This window comes from Dromaius novaehollandiae, chromosome Z (assembly GCF_036370855.1).
Source record: "Dromaius novaehollandiae isolate bDroNov1 chromosome Z, bDroNov1.hap1, whole genome shotgun sequence".
NCBI lineage: Eukaryota > Metazoa > Chordata > Aves > Casuariiformes > Dromaiidae > Dromaius > Dromaius novaehollandiae.
In genome coordinates, this window is record NC_088132.1 from 55,106,837 (window position 1) to 55,131,254 (window position 24,418).

The 24,418-nt window shown below is 37.0% G+C and overlaps 1 long non-coding RNA gene across 2 annotated transcripts in view; it reads left to right on the forward strand.

Annotated features, from left to right (window-relative positions):
- LOC135324830 (uncharacterized) overlaps window positions 1-24,208 on the forward strand; it is a 37,062-nt gene extending 12,854 nt beyond the window's left edge. Inside the window, exons 2-4 of one of the 2 annotated variants that reach the window (XR_010386084.1) lie at window positions 1,713-1,775; window positions 23,427-23,482; window positions 23,826-24,208. This is a non-coding gene — a long non-coding RNA (uncharacterized LOC135324830). Of the gene's footprint in view, window positions 1-1,712; window positions 1,776-20,869; window positions 22,571-23,426; window positions 23,483-23,825 lie in introns of those variants that run through there. The other variant, XR_010386085.1, reaches the window with a different exon arrangement.
- The last annotated feature ends 210 nt before the right edge of the window (window positions 24,209-24,418 follow it).

Here is a 24,418-nt window from a genome sequence, read left to right on the forward strand (position 1 = left end):
TGTTGAGCTCTCTCCAGCATTTAATTTTAAGTAGTGAAATGAGACAGTCGTATTAATTCATTGTGTGTATATCTATTACTTATTATAGCTACACTCTTTCAGAAAGTCATGTATTAAAAAAGTCCAGTTAAATTCAGACATGTTTGAAAAGTATCTGATTTTGCAATCAGCATGATATGAATACCATTTTCATCTGATATTATATGAGTTTCGTAGAAAGATAGATGCTAGAGTGGCAGCATCTCTTATTTCCATTAATCTTCTTTTCCTCATTAATAACTGACCTGGAGCAGTAAAAGCCACTCACGAATTCAAGCAAATAAAACAATCTGCTTTTCTAGGCCTAGTGTTTTTTGCTGCATTGAGCCTTAACAGAGTAAGCAGCAACATGTCTGCTGGAAACTATTTACCACTCCACAGACAACAGCTTTTTACTGCATTTCTTTAGTTTCACCCTCTTAGGCACTCCAGCCCTAGTACAATCACCTGGTCCACATATACTAAAAACTCTGTTCATATTCTGATCCTGGAAAATTAACAAAAAGCATATAAAAAAAACCAAGCACAGTAGAACAAAGATGATAAACGTGTATGTTTAGCATAACAGATCCCAATATCATTATCTCCTGAATATTCTTTCCAATTCAGGTCGATTTTGTACATCTCAGCTGTGAGGACATACCTGGTGAAACCAAAATGCTACAGTGAAGAAACAATGCACAAGAAATGTTTATAATGTAATATGAAAATAGTGTGTGGGGTTTTAATACACTGTAATAGGCAACACAGAATTTTTTAGTGAAAAGATCATTTGGCATTAAAATTGTGCAGTATTTAATGTAATGTATGTAATGTAATTTTGATAATGACAGCAAAATACTATTCCTGTAATGCAAGCTAATCATAAACTTTAATAATTTTTCTCATTCAAATGAAGTATGTAATATATCTGAATACTGTAACTATTATACATTTTAAAAGAACTCTGATATGGACTGCTATTAAATATTATTATATTTCAAATATATAACAAAACCTAGTGGAGTCACAGTATAAACATATTTAAATGCCATGTTGCATTTATTTGGAAAATAATGAATCCTGTGGGAGCAAGTCAAATTTTTTCTTCCAGACAGTTTTATTACAGATTTTTAAAGAGCTGAACCTTAGGAACTCTTTCCCCATGTTTAGTTGAAAACTGAAACTGTGATGGGTTTTGACCTTCCAAAGATAAACATTAATTCGCATGGATACTTAGTGTTCGCATTGCTTCTTGCATTGTTTTATCAGGCTTCTGAAACAAAGGGGGGTTAATCTGTTAAGGATCTGTTCAGAGTGAAATTGCACTAATGTTAAAAGCACTGTTTTGTTTGTGACATCCACACATTTGCTGTTTGCGCAAAATGTAATGTTGTACTGATCATATAATATCTTAAAGGAATTTTGATACACAAACTGGTTAGAATGAAAGGAGTGTTCAGAGTAATTGTGCAAGTTAGTTCAGTCAGTTTTTAATATGGAATATTGTTGCCTTTTTTTTCTCCTTAGGGTGCTTTGCTCCTCTTCTACACTGGAGAGTTGCACTCATATGCACCATGAGCAGAACAGACTCCATTGTGTGGCTTGTACAGTTCCCACAGTAGGCTATGTAATCTGGGGCACTGCAAAGCATACTTTGATGTTTTTAACTTATGGTGCTTTTCTCTTTACAGCTGGCAAGTGGAGTGGTGCAGATAAGTCTGTACCACATCATGGGGATCTTTATGTAAACTGAGGTGAGTGTTAGATAGATTATGACTTGCATTGTGCCCCCTTTGATCTGTGCATATATTCCTAGTTGATCCCTGCACAACACATTCAGCCATGTACTGAGCAATTCTTTCTTCTTTGTCTAAGGCTGCCAGATACTACATTGGACATTCTCTTATGTTTTTTCAAATGTATGTTTAAAGTTGAAAATATATAATGTTCCGTTATGCTGCTATATTTCATTTGCAAAGATATGTTTTATATACTGTAAATTTTACTTCTTACCAAAAATACATTATCCTGGAAGCAAACTGAGTCAAATGTTCTCAGTGTGCCTGTAATTTCTTTGCAATTGTGTGAGGTGTGAAAATTCACTTGACTGTTCTTAGTGAAAGATCTGAAGGGTAGAAGATAGAAATTGTTTTACTTCTGCCAAGCAAACATGGAGAAGTATAGATTATGTATATCATTTCTGGAGAGAAGATGGAGGAGATGTAGTTCCAAAAGATATGCTCAGTCTCAAAGAAAAAGAAAGGGACCTAGGACAAGTATTTTCATTTTTTTCATTACATATATATATATATATAGTAAAAGTTTATTAGAACAAAGGATAAGATAAATGGTCAAATAAGCTAAATTAAAGATTTAGATGATAAAAAGATGTAGAATGCCCCAGGTACAAACTTCTCAAAACATGGGATTTCTACACTTCATGATAGAAACCAGAAATGACCTTTTATGGAGTGGATAAAAGGTTTTTTTGGCTTTTTTTTAAGTGGATTTGAGGAAATTTTTACTCTTCTTTTGAAAATCGTGTTCTACTCATAAAAGCAGGCATTAGATTTCATGATACTACATTTAGTCATGAACTAAATGTGAGGCTTACAAGAAAATATCTGAGTTGGTATTGGTGATTTGGTATTTCGCCTTCTCAGTCATTACCTTATCATGGCACTAGGAGGCAATCTGCTATTAGAGGTGTCATCCTTCAGACATCAAAGTCTTCGAATATTGTGATCTTTCGAGCATCAAATGACACTGCACCTGAGAAGGAGCTTTAGTAATTTTGTTTGTGTCAAATTCCAGCCTGAATTATTACAGTTGCCTTAGTGTCTTCCATGTAAGTTTAGAAAATGGCAGATTGGTGATTTAGAATACCTTCCTGGGACTCTGACCACTGATTTAGCCAATCATGACAATTTCTAATACACTAAATATATAAGAGAGGTTAGGTGTTGGAATATTGAGACTGCAGGTCTTCACAGGCCTGAGATACCCAAACTGCCTATGTTGTCAAGACATACATGTTTCTTGGTATGCCCAGAAGCAGACCAGCTTAGATAACCTTAAGAGGGAAGATGCATCTAGTTTTATGCATCTATGTACTGTGGACATATCTAGGGTAGAAAGGAGCTAAAAGGGGGTTGAGGTTGAAGATGATGAGTCTAGATCCAGGTACCAACAGGGCAGTTGGTTAGAACTTAGACTCTTAATGGAAGTGAACATACACGATAATACAAATGCTAATTACTCTGAAGAGAGAACATGGACGTTCTCAAACTGGGCACCAAAATGTGTTTCCTTTTAATTCTCTTTGCCTCAGTTTGCATCCTTTCTGTTGCTTCAGTGTGCATCCTTTCTATTTTCATAGGTATTTTGAAAATTAATTTATTAATTCTTTTGTGTCTTCAGCTGTTGTAATAGTGAAAGCCACAGAAAAACCTAGGAGAAAGTTAATAGCTTTGTTTTCACAACGGGGTCTAAAAAACATACTGTACATAACACTGTGGTCCTGTATTGAAAAATGAGGGGGAACACATATTTACTAGCTTAAAAGTCTGTTTGATGCACTAAATTAGCAGTCTTTCTTTCAAAAAAGTAGCATAAAGTTTACTGAAAGATCGCATCAACCTGCATATGGGTAGTAAATAAAGTTTCACAGGCAAGTTTCACAGGCTCATCATAGCTGTTGAATGCTTGATTTTGCAGCCTTATATAATTTTATCTTTCTAAAAGTTATTTTGTTGTTCAGGAGCAAATGTATATTTATGTATTTCATAATTCTATACAGAATATTATTTAGATAGTTTTGAAAGATTCTGTGCCTGTCACAGAGAGACTCTGTAGTAGACCTGGAAACATGCTTATAAAAATGTTTCCACAAGTGTTTACTAAGACAGAAAGTCGAATTTGATTTGGCTGTGTTCATGCTCCTTTTGTTTACTTTTTGTGAATATTTTAACTAATAGGTTTACTGTCAGGATTTTTTACAGAAACAGCACATTTTAAGCAAATATTACGGAAGTTTCATGGAAAATATATTTTAGTCACAAATGTAAATATTTGCAGTAGAAATCTAATTATAAGCTTTACTGTAATATGTTTTATTATATAATCATTAAATCAAGAAATATCTATATGCACGTACGGTTTTGCATTCAGTTAGGAAATAGGGTTAAACAGCAACTGTGCAGAGGGCATTGAAGATCACTGCCTTGAAGCTCAAGAATTCTAGATATTATTTTCAACAATATAATTTAAATACTTAGACCTTTCCATTCCCTTAGCTACTACCCGTTGCATAAGCTGATCTTAAAGTCTGTGTTTCAAGCATTGGGACATGTTGTGAAATTGTTAGGTAGATCAAAGGATACTAGAAAATTAGACACTGCACAATTTTCAGAGAAAACAGAGAATCTTGAACCTGGATCAAGACATATGTAACAGAGAAAAATTTCTAATAATTTGGGTTTTTCAGTCTGTTTAAATGTAATTCTTCACCTATAAATTCTCTTACAGGTTTGAAATCTTACATAGAATTTTGTCATTTTTTTAAAACATCTCACTTCACCTTTTAGAAAAGAAATAATAATCACGTTTGTGTCTCTCTAATATAAACATAAGTAACATCAGTGGTATATGGAATTAATGCTGCCTGTAAGGAAAAAGCTTCACAACTGAGTCATGGATTTGCTGCTGTGCAGTTTGAGGACGTGAGCTTTGCTCACAAGACAATGAGTTTATACTCTATATTCCATAGATTCTTATTACATGTCTTGTGTCAGCAAAATTATATTAAGCAATCTCAAAACTTGCACCACCTCATATTAATATTATTTATAAGACAAAATGGTCTTTGATATTATGCTTCTACTCATTATCAGAAATCATTATGCTCTAAAATGTTAATATTAAAGTTTATATATGATGACATTACTATTTGTTTTAATAATTTCCAATAAAAACAACCACTGTTTTAGTGACTCATTTTATTTTCTTGTATTTCCTGGCAAGTATTCCATGTCTTTTTAAGGAATACCAAAGTAAGTTGGCTACAACTGAACTCAGAGGCTGATTCTATAGGTGGTGCTTACTGAAGGCTTCCATTTAAACCAGTGATCTGGACTTGAGGGGGTACCTTTTATCAGCCTCTAAACTATGCCTTCTTCTATTGAGACACTATAAATTAACATTAATAAGACTTGAAGTATAAAGGAAACCTGCTAATCATGAAATGAAAGAAATTAGAGAAGAGAGAGAAAGGCTGGCAAAAGAAGTAGAACACAGTCAGTTCCTTCTTTAGCATGCTGTATCAACTTCAGCTCACAAAATGGCAGCTGCTTTGGCACACAACACCATCCCAGGAATGCATTACTTCTTAGAAAACTATTACGCAATAACTACGTATGTAAAATATGCTACCAGCTGTAGTTTTTATTTATTTTTATTTCAAGGAATAATTATAAGGAATAACAAGTCCAGATTGTGTTTTGGCAAAATAAAAAATACTTCAGTTTCAAATTCAGCACCAAATTTACTATTGCTGAATAGCCAAAGCTCTCAGTGAATATAATGCATAGGTATTGCCAGATCATTCCAAATTCTATAATATTTGAAATATTTCACATGCAAGAATTGTGTTAGCCTGCTCACAAAACAGGAAATCATGGAAAATGTAATTGTGCTGGTATATTTTGGGAAATACAGTAAGTGTTATTAACACCTTAATTAAATAAAAATGTGAACCTCAGAGTATAAAAGTATATTTCTTATTGCCATTGTATCAAAGATATTTTTACTAAAATTTGAATTTCAGATGTTTGTAAATTATTTGCGGCCAATTTAACATATTTGGTTTTAGTTGTCGTGATTTAGGACAGTAAGCATTTTCACTATTATATGTCTTCAGGAAACAAAACATTCAGACCCAACATCGTGGGCTGTTCTTGTTCTGCCTGTTCTATATATATGGCCAAGTCTTGAAGTTCAGATCCTAGTATGAATGTGAAATCTTTTCCTTCAGCATTTATATTTGTTTCAGTGCTCTACTTTGTCTGGTCTTCAGTTTATATTTCCACCTAAAAGGGCCAAATTCTACACTCATTTAAATCCATCTGCCCCCATTGACCTCAAGCATATTCTTACTCTGATTTACAGCTTCATTAGGATTTTGATGATGTAAATGAGAATGGAATTTGGTCCTAAATCTTCACTCTAAATTAAAGAGTATATTCACCTCTCGGTGCAGGATGTGGGAGTATGTGCCTCAAACAGAGAATACACAGCTAAAACTTGGCAGACAAGGTCTCAGCTAGAGGGTGGATTTTTTTTATGTTGAGTGCGCTTCTTCCCTTAGATAAGCAGGCACACATTCCCATGTATCTTGTAAAATCAGTAACAGTTCTACACATGCATGTACAAGTGTAGTGCTGTTTTTACAAGATACACAACAATTCTTACTCACATATCTTTCTGATGAGAGAATCAAGTCATCAGTCTAAATATATTTGGTTTTACTTAAGTTGCAGGACTGCAAAAAGAATAGATACTTACACCCTCTTGGTGCTTTCTTTGAGTACCTGTAGTACAAAAATAGGTCCTCCTGCATCAAAGGTTCAGCCCTAAAAATCTCTAATTAGGTGGGTAGTGAAGGAGAAAGTGCTCTTTAGAAGAAGTCTTTTCTTTTCTTTTTTGGTAAATTATAAATCTTAAGTTTAAGGCCTGATCCAAAGCTCACAGAAGTCAGAGGAAAAATTCCCATTAACTTCAGTGGCCTGGATCAGGTCCTGAAAAAGAAAATACCATGTATCACTTAGTATCTTCAATAAATTTAAGCCAGAAAACCTCTACTGTTTCTAAAGCACTGACCAGATATTAAACAGTAATTCTGAAGGAGTTAATATTTATATTACACAGATCCCATTATATTTAAATGCATTTTATAGCACAGAACATGTGGACTGGAGAGTATGATAAGGGAATATTTACTCTACCCTTATGCTCATTGTAGGTTGGATGTATGTGTAACTCATAGGAAAGACCCACATTACCTGAAGTCATTCTTACCCACAAAATGGGACCTATCATGAAAGAAGATATTTGGCAGAACTTGCTCCAAAAGAGTGATTTCCATATAGTCTTCTCTTCAAAAATGTAGATAGACAGAATATCTGGAGATCAGAATGACCCTGGGCAGCTGACTTTATAAGCTAAGCCAAAAGTTCATTTAGCCATTTGCATCCCAATACCAATAAATTGTAAAGAGTGTGACATAAATTATGCATCATTAATGGAGCATGGTGGTGTGACCAGTAGCAGCAGTACCAGGTTTTGGGGATGCTTGACCAGGGACACAGATTCTGCTTCAGTCAAACAGTGACACAACTCCCAGCAAGATCACTGGTGCAATATCAGGCTGCATGTCACGTGGACAGCTTCAAATACTTACGCACAAAAGGAAGAAGTTAAGAATTTCTTGCTTATGTTAAATTAAGGCTGTTTGGTTTTGAGTTTATTTTAAAGTGTGTTCAAGCTTGATTACTTTTAGTAATAGGTGAAGTACTGCAGAGTCAAGGAGCAGAAGAATTTTTAAAGATCTTACATAACTCTAGTGATAATTTAAAGCATATTAATTGGCAGGTGCCTCTCACAAATGAGGAGGTGACTTTCTGAAAATATATCTGCCCCTTGAGTATAGCATGGCTTTTTGTAGCTTTTATCAAGGGTAGAATTCAACACTTGTAAAAAAGAAGAAGGTAGCACTCAGAAAGAAGTAATCAGGAGGAAACTTTCCTCTCCAAAATGAAGTGAAGCAGTGAATAGACCAGATCAAGAAGGGAACATGATCAAAACTAGGAGATTTTCAAAGTCTGCACAAGTGTTCGGTGTCCCATTCCCCCCCCCCCCCCCCCTGCACACACACGCACAATAAATCTGCCAGTAATTGCAAGCGTTTGGGACCCATTATCATTTCAATGTGATCACTCCATGAGTAGGGATTATTCACCCAAGTAAAGTTTACAGGATCTGGTCAGTGTGTATTGTATGACTGTTCTCCCAGCAAGACCATGGGTGGGCAGTGCCAAGCCCCATTGCCTGTGGGCTTAAAAAGACAGTTCTTGGAAAGTTCAAAAGAAATCAAGTGTTTAATAATAGTGCTGTCAGTAACTGGTTTATATTCAGTTTCTCTTTTTTGCTTGAGACAGCTACCCTTAACAGCCAACAAAAAGGAACAGTTGGATCATGCTACATACACATAGCTGAGAAGGAAGAAGAATCTGATGCTGTATACCTCACCTTGCGGGTGACAGACAGGACATTTTACTATAAATGTTTATGCATTAATACGCAGAAACCTGTCTGAGTAGGGTTTTTCTAGATATCTTAATTCTGCTGATGCAAAGTGAGAGTGAAATTACAGGTGCCAGTTTGCAATGTAGAATGCTGATAAACAACTTACCATTTTGCAGTGGCTGGTCACATCTGGAGCCTTTTGGGATGCAAAAGTACTGGAGGATTATTGCAAAACTTAAAGATACTTATGTTACCATAACTTTTGTTTTTAACCTAAATTAGTACATTTAATTTTTTTTCTTTTGGAGGATCTTACTGGCTGTATTATACTTACTTAGCTAACCAGCTAATTCATCAGCAAAGCAAAAAGAGATTGAGACCTATAGCTTTTGTCAGAAAACTTTTCTAGTTTGACCTTAAACTGAGACAGGCTCGTATAAAACCATGGATCAGTGGATTGTGTTCCATTAATTTCAGCATATTTTAAAACTCTGTAATCCACAGTCCTCGAATCTGACCTATTACTCTGACTAAGTTAACATGCAGTGTTCAATACCACTACACAATGTGTTGAAAAGAATTGTATAATAAATTTATGAATTTATCTTTTTCCTCCTTTCAGATATCATAATACTTTTGTAACACAGCAAAATCAAAAGAGAAACACATAGAGACAGATAAACAGATCCACAGCACACACATGACCACTGTGAGGGCTGTGGCAGTAAGAGTGCCTCCCTCTTCCATTTTGTTATTTTTATTGTTCTTCCTGTATGGACCACACTGACACAGCATTCAATTTGATTTATGTATCGCTGCAGTGTTTTACCATTATCAAAGCCCCCAGTTACCTTCTATTGAAAATCTCTGCTGAAATTTGAGAGACTGTTATGAATTAATAATTATTTGTAATATTATTTGTCATTCTATTTGTTAATATGTGTATGGGAGCACAAAAGGGTTTGAGAAAGGTTTGATTCTTTGTGATTCTAGTACACCATAGTATTTTGAAATCCTTGCAAAATTTCCATCAGGTCACTGTAGTAATAATTATGCATGTATGCAGTTAATGTTCCCTGACTGCTTCTGATCCTCTATGTCTGTTCCCTTTCTGTGCTCTCCTGTTGAGATCATACAGTCTGAATATAACACACTGCAGACTGGTCAGAACTCAAAGCCCTACCAAATTTATAAACCCTGCTTATAGAAGAAATATTCCAATCTATACAAAATAAAAGCCTAAATGTTAATGCACACACATTTCTTCTAACATTTAGTGTATATTTGTTGTGTTAGAAATATCTGAAATCGCTTTGATGTATTTTCCATGATTATCCACAATTCATTTCCTGTTATGTAAGGTATTTCTCAGGAGAGTTTATACTCAAGAATAGGTTGCACTGGGAACTATAACTAAGATCTTGGCCCAGTCTGGGTTTTTTAGCTCACTGAGCATTACTGGTGTGTGGAGCACTGTGTTTTTCCCATACTGTTTAGTGTATTTATATAAAATATTCACTCTGAAACTGAGAATGCTCCAAATTTATCCTCTTGCGGCACACATGATCTTTCATGAGAATCCAGTGTTTTAAAAACAGTTTTTTTATTTCAGAGAAGATAGTGTCAAAGTTGGGTCTGGCTTTCTTCCCCCTTCTTTTTGAAGGTCAGTGATCATTTAGGACAGTTTTCTGTCATGCATTTCAAATGCTAAGGCCCTGTTAGTTGCAGGATATGGGCCACAGTTTATCAATGAATCTCACATTGTTCTTCAGCCCCTTTCTGCTAATGTGGTGCAGAGAAGCAGAGTTTCATTGAAGTTCCTGCTTGATAATGGTAAACATTTATAATGGTGTGACTAATAATCTTTAGTTCTGTGACAATGCAACACACACTACATCTACCACAATAGGAGGTATTTGGTTGCATATTAATCATTGTGGGAAAAGAGATCTGCCAAGTTCTTCACTTTTACCATATATGCTGGCTACTGGTATCACCTTTGGTAGCTTACTTCAGAAGAACAGTGTGGGGCACATAATATTAAGGTTGAACACACATCTTAAAGCTCCTCAGGCTTACCACCTCCCCTATCTAAGCAGGTGATCATCTTTCTTCCACTTTTGTGCATTTATTTTATTATCTCATATCTGAACTTCATTTCTAAGTGTCCTTGACTTTCAGTGTTTTTCTCTTACTGCGCTCTTATAGCTGCTGCATTCAGTCTGTTCTGCTCCTAGCTTCATCTTATTCTTCTCTTCCAGCACAAGATAGCTTTGCACAGAGAGTGAGTGTGTGTGTGTGTGTGTGTCTATGTCTATGCATGTATAAAGAAGTATCGGCATACACAAGATTTTTCAATTGTTTCCCACACCTAAATCTGCCCTTTTTGCCTTTCTTGACATTTTCTATGCAAAAATATCATGAGATAAATTTTTCAGTTACATGGCTCAGTGTAGAAATATGTATTGCCTTGAAAATTTTGCCAGTAAAATATTTTAAGAGATATTTAAACATTTAAATCTGTCAAATATATTCAGATTTTACTAACTGAGCCAGCTAATAATATACAGATTCCCTTTGTTATTCTTACCCTACCTATCTGCAGACAACAGGGCCCCAGCTACCCTCCTCCTTTTAGTGCTTTCCTTTTTTCCATCCCTGCATTCCAGCACCCAAAAGGGATCAGAGAAACTTTTGCATACAGTTAAAACAAAAAGCCTGTACTTGGTATAAGCACATGGTATATTCATGCAAACCAAACGAAAATAAAAAGTAGCTCTCTTGCTGTATCTTCAGAAAAATCAGGCACTCATTTTGTTATGCACTGTTAGCTAATGTAACACACATACAGACTCTACACAGATTCCTTAACTGCATCATGTAATGTTATGTTAGATTTTACTTCACCAAGGAATATTTCTTGAGTCTGACCCTGACTCTGATGGCAAGAATCCAGAGGACTTTTAACAAAGCACTGGCTCAACAGTGTCCACAGAGCCACCCTTTCAGAGAGGCACTGACACTCAGCACACGATCCTGCACTGTCAGCAGGGAGAGCATAAGAATTACAAGGATTTACTGCTCTCCTAATACTGCTGATTCATTGACAAAAACGGAATTAAATTGTACAATATTAGTACTATTCATAGCCCTTCCAGCCCTGTTGCAGACTGTAATATTTCTAAAGACATTTCCATTGGTGACAGAAACTGAGGATCATCTATGAAACTCTGACCAGCACTAGATCAGAGATCATTGCTAATTTTTTACCTACAACTTTGCTCTTGTCTGTAGGTTGGGATTTTGTAAATTAGCTAAAAATATGGCACTTGGATAACTTGATGAGGAATATGACATTAGGATTTATAGATAGATTTAAGAAAAAAATAAAAATTAAAGGTTGCTGTTCAACTGAGCAACATTTTTATGGATTGATCTGGTGCAGGAACAACTGCGTCCTAATGGATGATTTCTCTATTACTATTCACTTGAGCAGCTCCAGGACTGGATGCCTATCTGCTACACTTGACCCTCAAGTCTTCCCTGACAGTCAGTTGCAATATTTCTACTGCATTGGTAAATGATATAATGAATATGGTTAAAAGGAGAGGGATACAAGGGTTAATGAGCTGTTGGCATTTCTCCTCTGCTTTTTGGTCTGCTAAGTGCACAAAAAAACCTCATGCCAGATTCAGCACATTTGGGAGTCCTTATCAGAAAGAATCTAAACTTGGGCACTGAAGGTTTATGGTGAAATGGGCATCCCCCTAAAAAGATGTGGTTTGAGAGAATTCACTGATACTGAGACAATTTCTGTCAGGAAAAAAAGCTATGTCGCTTTTAAGCTTCAACCCCAGGAGGGGAGTCTAGAACCTGTTGTAAGCACAGGAACTCCTCACAGGGACCAAAGCATGGGGAGAGAGGCACCCCAGGAGGGAACCAGGTTGCTAACAGGGAAGACACCTTGAGATTGCAATTTATAAAACTAGGGGATTCTTGAGTTTTGAACTGTGTTCACAAAACCATTCTTGCTTCTTGTCTGATGATCAGCAGAACAGACAGTAAACTGCAGAAACCATCCGGGGAGTAAGGATTCTTACCTCTGGGGTAAATGCCTTGATCACTAGTTTGTGGGGTCATATTCCCTTTTGTAGATAATTTTTCTGGAATCTGGTATGTGTTTCTGCATACCAATAGCTTCAGATGCTAAGGGGAGCCTATCTTCCAATAAGCCGAGTCCCTTCTGTCACCTGTGGTATATAGAAAGAACACAGCTAGAATGGTGTTTTTGTAAGGGTCTGATCCTGTGGAATATATTCTGAGAATATTTACCAGGGAACCTAAATGGAAATACACCTAGTTCCCATACTGCAACTTAAGGCAAGAGATGTCAAAGTGAGCTGTGTGGTGCTTGACAAAATGTTGAGTCAAAAAGGAACCTACCTCCGAGTTCATAGCTGGCAGCAGCTGAAAGGGGATATTTTAGATGACAGTATTCTGCTTAGCACTTCAGTTGCAACCATGACCTTCTTTAGGTACCTACATGTTTTACTGGATCTAGCCCATACAGTGTACATAATATTTTTAAGAATTAAAATGTATAATTAGTATTTATATTGTAAATATAAATTTACATAAATACAAATTTAAATTATAAAGCTCAGGCAGGATCAAGGTTTGATTTTGCTAAACTCTTCCAGACAAGTGGATTGAAAGTCTCTGATTCATAAAGGTTGTCATCTAAATAGACAAGGCATTAGTAGAAATATACCAGATAAAGCTGGGTTAAAAAAAACACAAGAAAAGTGCAGCAAAAGCCCACAGCATTTGTCAACACTGGAAGTTTGACAGTCAATCTCATATGGCATGAAGAAGGGGACAAGGAAAGGAGGCTCTGCTTGGCCTCACAGAGCACTAACTGTTATTACCATCACTATCAAAGTTAGAGGAAATTGCATCCATTTTACTGTTGAAACGTACAAAATGTACAAAGCTTTCCTAGCATCAATAAACATTTAAATATATTAGAAAACAGAGGACATGAGCTTGCTGTTGTTCTTCAGTCTCAACTTGTATTGCTTTCAGTGGCCATTTAACCTCAGTAAAGAAAGAAGGATCCAGGCCCAATGTTTTTAATTACAAGTGACATTTCTAAGCCTACTGTGGTCTGCACCTAATCCAAAAAAGTGACTTCATTTTGGACTCTGGTAGTATGGATGCTCTGTGTAAAAGGCAGACTGCAAACTAGTTTCCATCCTGCCTTAATAATAGGTTCACAATCCAAAAAGGAACTTTGAACACTTTATTTTAATATTCAGACTTAAGGCTTTCCTTCGTAAAAGGGTTTATAACCCAGCAATAAAAGACTGTCTTTGAAAGTTGACTTAAAAGGTCTTAGGAAAGCAGTGGATTTTTAGATTTAAGGTTTCAGTATTTAAAAAAGATTAACAGTTGGACAGAGATAAACAAATTGGTAGGTTGCATGACCAAAGCTATTCTGACTAGGTGATGGATTCAACCTCCTTTACAGCAATCAAAATGTGCAGGATGCTCCAACGAAGAAACACTGTTTCTGTAGTGCTTCCTGCAAAGCAAAACTGGGGATGATGCTGCTGGGAAAAGGTTTCCACACAGGAGCACGGCCTGAACCAAGTTCATCTGCAATGGCAGACCTGGCTGTTATCAATGAGAGCAAAGGCAAGCAGAATGAATGAGAAAAGAAATGGCATGCGAGAAACTTAAAGAACTGAAATGGACACTAAGATGTGCTTTCTATGTGGCAGATTGCCAGGGGCAATGTTTTTCTTTTGGGTGGATAAGGGCTTGCCTTCTGCTGAGGTGTAACCAAGCCCCACTGAGACTCCTGTAAGCTTTCAAGGAATTGGCAGATGCCAGGGGAATCCACATGGAAAAAAAACAGTTTTTATCCAAATTAGATGTAAATGTTCTGATGGGTGAGCTATTTTCCATTTCCTTTGAGAAGTTTGTAGACCCAGAATTTTCACTGTTAAAGAGTTCTCCCTGTATTTCAACTATCTGTTTCTTTTATTGATTTCATCTTAGTTTGTCTCGTGCCACTTTCGCCACATTCATCCATTCTGTATATATCCCAAGGCTCCACCCTTCCTCAGGAAGCTCCTACTGGAGTCAGCCACAGTATCCCTGAATTGACTGGTTAAGACTCTGCCATTTGTATCCTGACAGCGTCTCCAGGACTGGTACTTTGCCAACCCCCGCGGTTATCTTTTAGCCAAGCTATTTATGTTTTACATATGTATGTGTATATATATGCACATACACACACACATATATATAAAAAATTCTGTCACATCAGCATCTGGACATTTTGGTTTGCTCTTCTCTAAAATTACCTCTGTTTGTCAATAATTTTTCTTACAATGATGCCTTCAGTACCAAGTGTGAGGTCACAGCAGAATATTTTGTATAATAGTGTAGTCTCTTTTCCTTGACACAGAGGAAAAGACTAGTCTTTAATTTGGGTTTTTTAAAGATACATGTCTCCTTTATTTTAGCTGGTAGCTAATTATCTTTATAGGGGCTCTTACCTCTTTCCCAGCAAGGCAGGGGTGTTTTGCTTTCGTTATCCTCTGTCCCTCCACATTTTTTGAACAGGAATAAGCCACAAACATCTTTTTCAGATGCCAGCTGTCTCTGGGTCTCATAATGTCTCAAAATGTGTACAATGCTGCATCATGGGCTTCCAGGAAAGTGGCACATGACTCCCGCCTGGACACCAAGCTCCCCTCCCCTGTAGTAGAGAGGTCGCGCTTGCCCTGTCTTGGGGATGCCTGATTACATCGGCAGGCTAAAGCCAGTTCCAGCCTTCCTGCCTAATCAAGTATGAGCTGTGGCAGTGCAGCTGGTCTGAGACAGCCAGGCTCAGCAGAAGCCCACAGAGGGCCTCACAGCTCTGTCTTCTCTGGCAGGGCCAAAGGTGGTGTCCTCTTAACACTGAGGACTGGATGCTGAATCAGAGGCAGATGCGAGTCTCTGTTGCCTTTTGTCATTGTCCTTTGTTATAACGTTTGAGCTTCTCATTCCACATGACAGTGTTCTCCTCACAGCCAATCTGAATTAATTTTTCAAGTAAGATTTCATGAGGCAGTATCAAATGCTTTCCTGAAATCCAAATATATTACATCTACTGCTTTCCCATCATCTGCTAATTTTGTAATTCCATCAAAAATGCAATCAAGTTTGTCTGGCAAGGTTTATTCTTTATAAATTCCATGATTCAATTTACCTACCAGTGAAGGATGAAGGACTGAGTCAACCTTTGCAAGCTTAATCAAACTCATCCAAACCTCTGTGTTCAATAGATTGAACTGGAAGTTTTGCAAGATGAGGCTTGCTCTCAGCATTTGCCTCAGTTTGTGGTTTCTAATGGGATGGAAATACTGGAAGAAAAGGCTTTGGCACTGCATTTTAGTACTTCTGCACTGCTTAGAAATAGGGAGAAGCACAAAAGTGTTTCTTTTAAAGTACACTAACTGCTTCAGATTGTAAAAAAAAGGTTTTGGAAGATGAAAAAAAATTGTTAGGTAACAGTTTAGGTCAAACTTTATTCTTAACTAATTGTTTCCATTTCCCTTGCTGAACTTGCCAGAAAAAAGAGAAAAAACTAATTGACCGTTTGGGTAGATTTCTGGCTCCTGAAATTATGCTAGCACATCTGAAATCTTCTAGAGTCCCAGCCTGACAGACAGTTGACCGACATACGGTCATACAATTTCTGCCATTTAAGATTATCTTCATCACTCTTAAGTTAGCACAACATCTGATGAGCTTTGAGACCTCGCTCAGTCTACTTATCCCCAGTTCAGGAAAAAAAATCTCAAATCTTCCTTTCTAAAGATTTATAATTTTTATTTTCTTAGGCAATTGCTGTCCCTTATCAGAAACCTCATCCTTTCATTTGCTTTCCATCTTTGTCTGCATTTTGTGTTTTTATATGCCTGTTTGCTTTTATCTGTTTGAATTTGAAACAGCTCTCTTCAGTGTTTTAATGTGTGTATTTCTCAGAGAAGGAAATTCTTAGGACTTGTAGGGAACTTGGGCACGAAACCTGCTATACATGAAAGATTATTTCTACAGTCAAGACACCCAGAAAAATAAAAGTGGGGCAGAGATCGAAACTGAACTTGAAAGAGAGTGCATGCACTGGATATTACTGGATGAAATAGGAGTTACTATAGAGAAGAGCCTGGTGTGCTTCTGCATGCAGTTCAGTCAACTGATTAAAAAAAAAGGAAGGAAACAGAGAACCAGCCTGATTAACAAAAGTGTACAATATCTGTTCTTCTCTCTAATCTTTAAACACTAGCTAAATCATGGTATTGCACAAGTGCTTGGCATCTCAGTTGAACACTAAAGCTGTGAAAAGGGGTAGTCCATGTGAGTATGAGGGATCCACATGCCCTTTTTGTACTGGGTAAGTGCTTTTGAGATGCCCTTGCACAAACGAGTGCAGTGAGAACATCTGCATTCATGTTCCCTGCTGCAGCTGAACTAGCGGCTTTATTAGGGTTACGTTATATCTGTATGATTTGCACTGTAATCCGGTTGAGGCTTGTATACATGCTGGCCAAGCTTATTTCCCTTCTCTGGATCTATTTGGTGAAGAAACAAGAGAGGACATTTTATAATTAGAGACAAAGTTCACTCAAGTCTGGAGCAGGTTTAGATGGCAAATACTCCTAAAGGCTGTGGACAGGCACCTTCTGCCACCTGCCCTGTGCCAGCTGAGGAGCTTTCCATGCCCAGCTTGCCCTCAGCTCTTTCTCTACATCCTCTTCTGAGGTTACCAGCTTGTAAGAGAGGGCGCGTGAGCAGTTGCTGTGAGTGCTCCCTCACCCGTTTCAGCCAACATGAGCCATGTTCTGTACACAGCTAGCTTAACTAGCAGGTCTCTCAAAAGTGAAGTTATTTTGACTAAAATGGCTTAAGCAGCACATGCTTAAGCAGATCACTTGGCAGACCCGAAAGTATAACCCTTCGAGGGGTGACAGCAGCAGGGAGCCATGCTAAGGCTGCAACATCTCCAGCTGGCGAAATTGCAATTGGAAGAGGACATGCCCACAGCCTAACTTGCTTGCTTCTTTCAAAATGTGTTTGATCAGCCTGGTTCATGCCTGCTTTTTTCTCGCTAGTTTCTGGGTAATGAAGAGATGGTCTCTTATTTGCAATTAAGTAATTCTTCAATGCTTTGGAGAGCCATTATATCTGTATTCAGATTATATAGGCAGTTCTTCTTTGGAAAAACTTATAAATAATTGTATAATCATTTCTATGGTGACAAAGAGTGAGAACATAACTTCAAGACTTTTAGAATAATAATGTGCCTAAGGAAGTGCATATTTTAAAATGTATTGCTTGTGTATCAAAAGGTCCTAGGCAACTTCTGGCAGTCAGGAGAGACATTCTACCATAAACCTCTTCACAGCAGGCAGCTACTCTGTCTGAAAATTAATTTCAAGAAACATGACTGACCACTGAGCAATTTCAGCAGTAGTTTTTGCTGAACCTTTTGTGGTAAACAATGTTGTTAGCTGAGCACAGAGTGACTGGACTTCAAAATTAGCAGTTAGGCCTACAGGCAAGTACAGAAATATGGCACTGCCCATAGTATGCTAGAGCATCTTTTGTTATGAGGCAAACTCACCACTGAATTCTCACATCAAGTCCAGCACCTGGAAAAAGAAAAACAAGCAACCTATATTTGCTATAGCCACTTACATTTATCTGCTTCCATGAACTGTTTCTGAAAAATTAACTCCTAAAATGTTTCAAATAAAAGGTGGTAAAAAATGGGCTTAAAGACCTGTATCAAAATAGATGAATGGTTTGTAAACAGTAAAGAAATGCTAACGAGTCTGAATGTAAGACTTCCTTGGGAAATGTAGTTGTCTGAATTCAGATTGAAATTGCAAGACAAGAGGGAAGATATATTCAGGGAAAGATGCATCAGATTATTCTTTAAAAAGGGAAACACTGCAGTGTTCTTTGAGTATTACACATGATACTATACAGAATGACTTTTTTCACAAATCTTAAGATAAAAGATGATATCAAGAAATATTTAAACAGCTTCAGAAGATTTAGGCAGTGACTCGTATGAAGTATGTTGACTATTCTTATGCTTTTTGCTTTGACTCAGTCATTTTTAGCTCGAGTTTCTACATATTTGGCTTCTAATGTACATTTAAACAATGAATAGAGAACATACTTTAAACTGTAATGTGCTTTTCATTATGTAAGACATTTTCTATGTTTCAGATAGCTTGGACAGTGCCACTAAACTTGTCAGATTCCCCTTCTGCTTCTCATAAACTAACACAATGCTGTTGAGTTAGGCTTCATACTCCTGCAGAGAAATATCCAAACCCTTCCAAAAGACTGTTTACATTGACATCAGAGAGGATGGAAAACAAATTACGACATTTGTATTTGTGTTAGGAGCCAGATACTGCCAGAACCCCTGAAATCAGTGGCAACACTCCCATTGGACGCTAGCATTTATAAATCCATTATTTATTTTTAAGAAGACCTAATTTGGGAACCTTGAAATAGTTTATTAGCCCCCCACTGTTCTAACTTCCATCTGTCCAAGTACTTCTTGAATGAGAAGGAGATTGTTGGGTAATAGCTGTTGGAGATATATATATGTGGCAGATTAACTGGAAGGGGTTAAGAGAAAGATTTTCTTCACAGTTTCACTCATTTCCTTCCAAAATTTGAAGTTTGTTATTTTCTTACTTCTTAGTGGAAAAGACCAGGCCTACACCATGATCTTTCCTGGTTTCAATGGGAAAGTTGTTCAAGAATGGAATACATGATCAGACCTGCTAAACCTGAATGTAAAATTTATTCTTTCCTTAGACATTACAAGCACCTACAGAGGAGAAAGGAGATTCATAAGAACAGTGAAAGAGAAAAAAAAATTCTCAGTGGAAAAAATGTATTTCTTAAAATCAATTTTAAAGAATCAGTGTACAAGGATAAAGAGAAAAATAATTTAAAATGGACTCCTTTTATGATTGTGTATTTCTTTGCTGGAATTAATTTGTCATTTCCATTAACATTAATGATACATTTAATACTGAAAGCTTTTAAAAGAAGAAATATGTTTGTTGGGGTTGAATATACTGAAACAGCAGTACGAAATCCAGACAATTCTCATGAGCAGCCCCTGACTGGGGATGGAAAATGGAGTATTTGGAAAGTAAGACCAAAAGCCTAGTCTAGCTTCCACTTCAGGCAATGAGACGTCAGGGCCAAACTCTCTAAGGAATTTGTAGAAATTTGGAGAAAGCTAGTCTGTGTAAATGAAAAGTGGCTCCCTGATTCCTTAGTATTCTGGACAATTAAATATCTTTTTCTACTGAAAGTTGTTTTTCACACATTCTCATGTGACATTTTTCCATTCTAAGGTGGTAATGCTTCAGGTTTACGAGAAATTTCAATATGCTGAACAGAGAATGGCTAAAATCTGAGGGATGTTCTAGAGTCTTGTCAAGAATAGATAAAATAATCTAAGGTTTTAGAACCATCAATGAGTGTCTCACCAGTCTGGCACAACCTTCTTGAACTGAGCGTGCTGGAAAAGACTCTGTACTAGGGCTAACTAAACATGGTCTTAGAAGAACCAGCTTTGCAGAGGAATTAAAATGGTGTCTTTGAGAAATGATTCAGGATAGGATAGACATGCCAGCCTCAGGATTGCTACAAGGTTTTAGTACTGGGCAAGGAGAGTAATAAGAAACTTTTGGCACTTCAACTTTATTAAAAAAGGGTACAAAGGAACCACCTCTGGATATTGTAAAACTCACAAATAAATTCTTTACAGCTGCACAAGGAAAGATAACAATGAGAGCCTGATATTTCATTCCTAGCACAGTAAAAAATCCTATTATAGCCAATGCAGTTATGGGTGCACCAGCTGTATTCTGGGAACTCTATATAATTTCTGTCTGTTTCTGAACCAAAACCCTTGAGGCCAGCCTGTGAGATTAAAAAGTCCTCCTCTTTCACATACATGCCCTTCCACATCTCTGTTCATTTACCAAAGTCTGGAATTAGGTAAGTTGTCATAATTAGACATGATGCCCATCCAGGCCAGGAAGGAGCGTCTCAAGAGCTGTCTTCCTACCCTGCAGCCTTGTATATTAGCAACAGTCATATAAAAAGTGCACCTCCTTCATCCTTTCTAAAATCTATACTTTGGGATGCTCTAGACAGACATTTATTGTGCTATCTGAGGATCAGAGCAATGTAAACTCTGGAGGGAGCAGTGTCCAGCTCTCTTTAGTTGGAAGGATGGTTAATTTTTTGAGGGCAGAGGAAAATTTAAAAAAGGAAATGGAAGAACTACAATATTTTTTCTTTCCAAGCCCACTTTTGAATCACCAGTGGAAAAAGGCTACCACAGGTCAGGTAAGCATCATGAAGCTGAGCTATATATTTCAACCTTCTTATCAAAACCAGTAAAAAATATATTTTAAATAACACTATTGCCCTGAAATTACAGGCTTCTTACCAAGATATACTATGGAACTGAGATACTACCACACCAGCCAGACTATCCGCAGTAAAATATGTGGAGACCTCAACAGGAGAGAAACAGATGGGAGGAGTCACTGTTTCTAGCACAGCCCCAAGGCATCCCTGTTCTCTTGTTCAGGACTCCTTTGGTTACTATCTCGGCTTTCCAGCTATTCAGAGAACAGCTTGATTTTCCTCGCAGACCTGCAGTACTGCCCTAAATTGGACAGCAAGACTCCTTGGAGAAAGCAAGTAGCTTCAGTCATGAGAACTGCTCTGCCTGACTAAACAGATCTTGCAGTGGGCACAACAAGAGGTCAGAATAGCTCATTCAGTTCAACTCCCTAAATAATACCACCAGGCTTAGATGGAGAGCCATAAATTGGTGGCCTAGCGCACTCAAGAAGCCAACCCAGAAGTAATCAGCAAAGCTTTCTATTCAAATATAACAACAGTATCTAGAAATGGAGAAACAGGAAGCTTTTTAGAGCTTTCAGTCTAGTCCAGTCCCATGTCTCCCAACAGGCTTTCCGAGTTCCTTTGATTGGAAAGGGTTTCTTTGTGCTGCAAAGTCCAACAAGGGTTAATTTATATTTGTCTTGGACCTAGCAGTCCCTGGAGACTCTGCTTTGGGATTGTCCTCTCTCATTCATCACACTGGATTTCCAGCAGTTGGCTTAAGTGAGAAAGAAAATGAATAAACATCCTTTAATCTAAAAAAACTGCAATGTGTTAAACTTTGGCGATTAACTTCAATTTCTTGCTTGACTTGTTTGAAAGTGAAGCCAGTAGTGGAACTAAGGGTGAAGAGCAGCAGAGGGTGTATTATCCAGACATCTTCCTAGATACTTCATTAAATGATGGAAGTTAATGGCATCTTTAAGGACATTCACACTGTATAGACAGAATAGGTGTGGATCTATACTATATTACAGACACTGTGCTACTATTTATTTCTGTTAAAGTTCAATCATTTGCACCTAATCATTTTCAATGAATGCTTAATATTTTTCCTCTTTTAGAAGGAGAAATGATTATTTCCATATCTCCCCCTGGTGTGGTAATGGCAAAACATTTCATAAGGAAAGCCTGCAGATTCATATAATATTAGTTTCTTAGTTAAATAAATAATTGCAGATACATCAATGAATTGGATTTTTCTATCTTGAATATTCATACATTAGTGTTCTCACTGAAGTCAATAAACAGGATTTTGAAAAATGGGCCTTCCTCTTGCTTTGTGTTTCATCCTGGACTTCCACAAAGGCAATTTCAGGATAGGGGCCTAAGAGGAAAAAATGATGAAGCAGAAATGCAGAGAAGAAAGAGGAGAGAAAGGAGATGGAGAGTTTGTTCTTTCCATTAATATTAAACTGTCCATTTCCCAGCTGCATGCTCATGAAAAGGAGACTTCTTGGTGATTACCTAGTAATTCAAACCTTACAAACCTACCTCAGAACACACAAAGACAAGGTAAAAAAAGGATTTTTTTATTGCAGTTTCAGGAAATCTGATCCACAGCAGAGCTTGAAGAATTCACTAAGCTTTTGAACACATATGCAGACTGGTATCAATTTCTTTTTTTATTTCTTCCTTACCAGATGAACAATGTATATGAACAATATAGTGTGTGTGTATGTGTGTGTGTGTGTGTGTGTGTGTGTGTAAACATGAGTAACTTTTATAAATGGAAATGCCAAAGAATACAAGTAATAATCTGGTTTCTATACAAGGCTCTGTCTCACAAAACAATCTGCTGCACAAAAACAAAACAAACCTCTAAAACTATATTCATGTGGTAACACTACAGAGTATGCTTGCCTTTTACCTGTTTACCTAGTCAAAATCCTAGTCTAGAAATCAAGAAATATTCAATTAAAGATGAACCTACATAGGGTATTATCTTCGCAGTCTCTCTGTACTGTTGTCATAGAAGACATTTAGACATTTACAGTCAAAGGGTTCCCCTCCCAAGGTAGTGTATTCTCAATGCTGTGACACTGCCTCTGCCCCGTTACAACCCTGCTTTACTGTTCTTTAGTTATAGAGAACAGAGAATGAAGGGTTGCAATTTGGTTTTCCTGATGTAATTGTGTTTGTAGCGTGCGGTTGTAACAGGGACTGAATTTGCTATAGAACTCTGTTCTTCATATCTCCCAGCTACCCATGAAAATCAGAAGAATAGCGACAATGTAAGTTCTGCAGTGCGTATTACCTGAACTGAGAAAAAAAAGATTCCATATACTTTTGGTTCAGTGAAAGCCTCTGTGAGCAGTAGGCAATATATTCTTACTTTTTTTTGTCATGATTCCATATACTGTCAAGCATTTTAATCAATTTTACTTGTTATTTTGCTGGATTTTTTGGTATGCTTTGTCGATTATATTCCACAGTACTTTTGCTTATTTGTATATCTGATCTGTATGTGATCTGTTGGAAGTTTAAGAGAAACAGAACATATACAAGTACAAATCTCTTCAAGTGTTTTATTAATCAGTACATTTCTGAATGAATAACATTGTGGTTTTCTTTTTAACTCTTAGCATTGCTATTGGCCAGTTGTTAAACAATCAGTCGGATCTGGTACAGCTTCGATTTGGTATGTGCTAGTGTTTTTAATCATGATCACCCCTTCCCTGGGCCCCAGGTCCAAAACAGGGTGAAATTTCAGCCAGTTTTCGATGTATCTATTCTTGACTGAACAAGAAAACCTCAAATAGTTTGTAAAAGTAGAAAAAGCAGATGCTGAAATGTTGGTGTTAAAAGCAAATGAAACAAACGCTCAGATATCAGAGTTCACTTGCATACTTTATACTTCCCAAAAAGAAGAGGCAGCCCAAAGATGACGGGTTTTTTTTCTATGATTTCTCAGATCCAGAGAAGCTAGCTCCTTTGAATATTAAGCCCATAAGACAGACTGAAATGATCTCTATCTTCCACAGGTTATACACATCAGAGAAGACAGAAAAGTTCCACAAAGCTACTGTTATGTTTGAATATGTTGATATAGCATGGCTGATGTGGTACACCACTGGGATGATATTTAATTCACCAATATGTGCTAAGTAAATATGTGGAGAGATAGAACCATTTTATTCATCTTTTATATTAAGTATGAACATCTAATGGTAAAGAGCTACCCAGGGAATAGAACATCACATGCATTTGTTTTATAAAACTGTGTAAAGGTTTGCCAAAGCTGTCACAGTATGATAGCTTTGGCCATTTATTTCCCCAGATCTTCACTTTGAGTGCTACAGCTTGCTTTAGAGTCTTTTTTTAATGAACGGAGTTTAATAAATGTAAAAATCTTGAGAGTTCTGAAGAGGTTATTTTTCCTAGTCATGATTAATCACTGGCTAAAGTCAAACTCTTCCCTCTGATGCACCTATGCAACCCTAGGCCTACAGCCCACGATGTGAAATGCCATCAGTACAGTCTCAAAAAATTGCATTTTGACTAATCCTAAAAAACAAAAGAAATGAATGGCTACTGTGTCGAATAAGCCTGTTGAAGTCAACAGCAGTCTGCATGT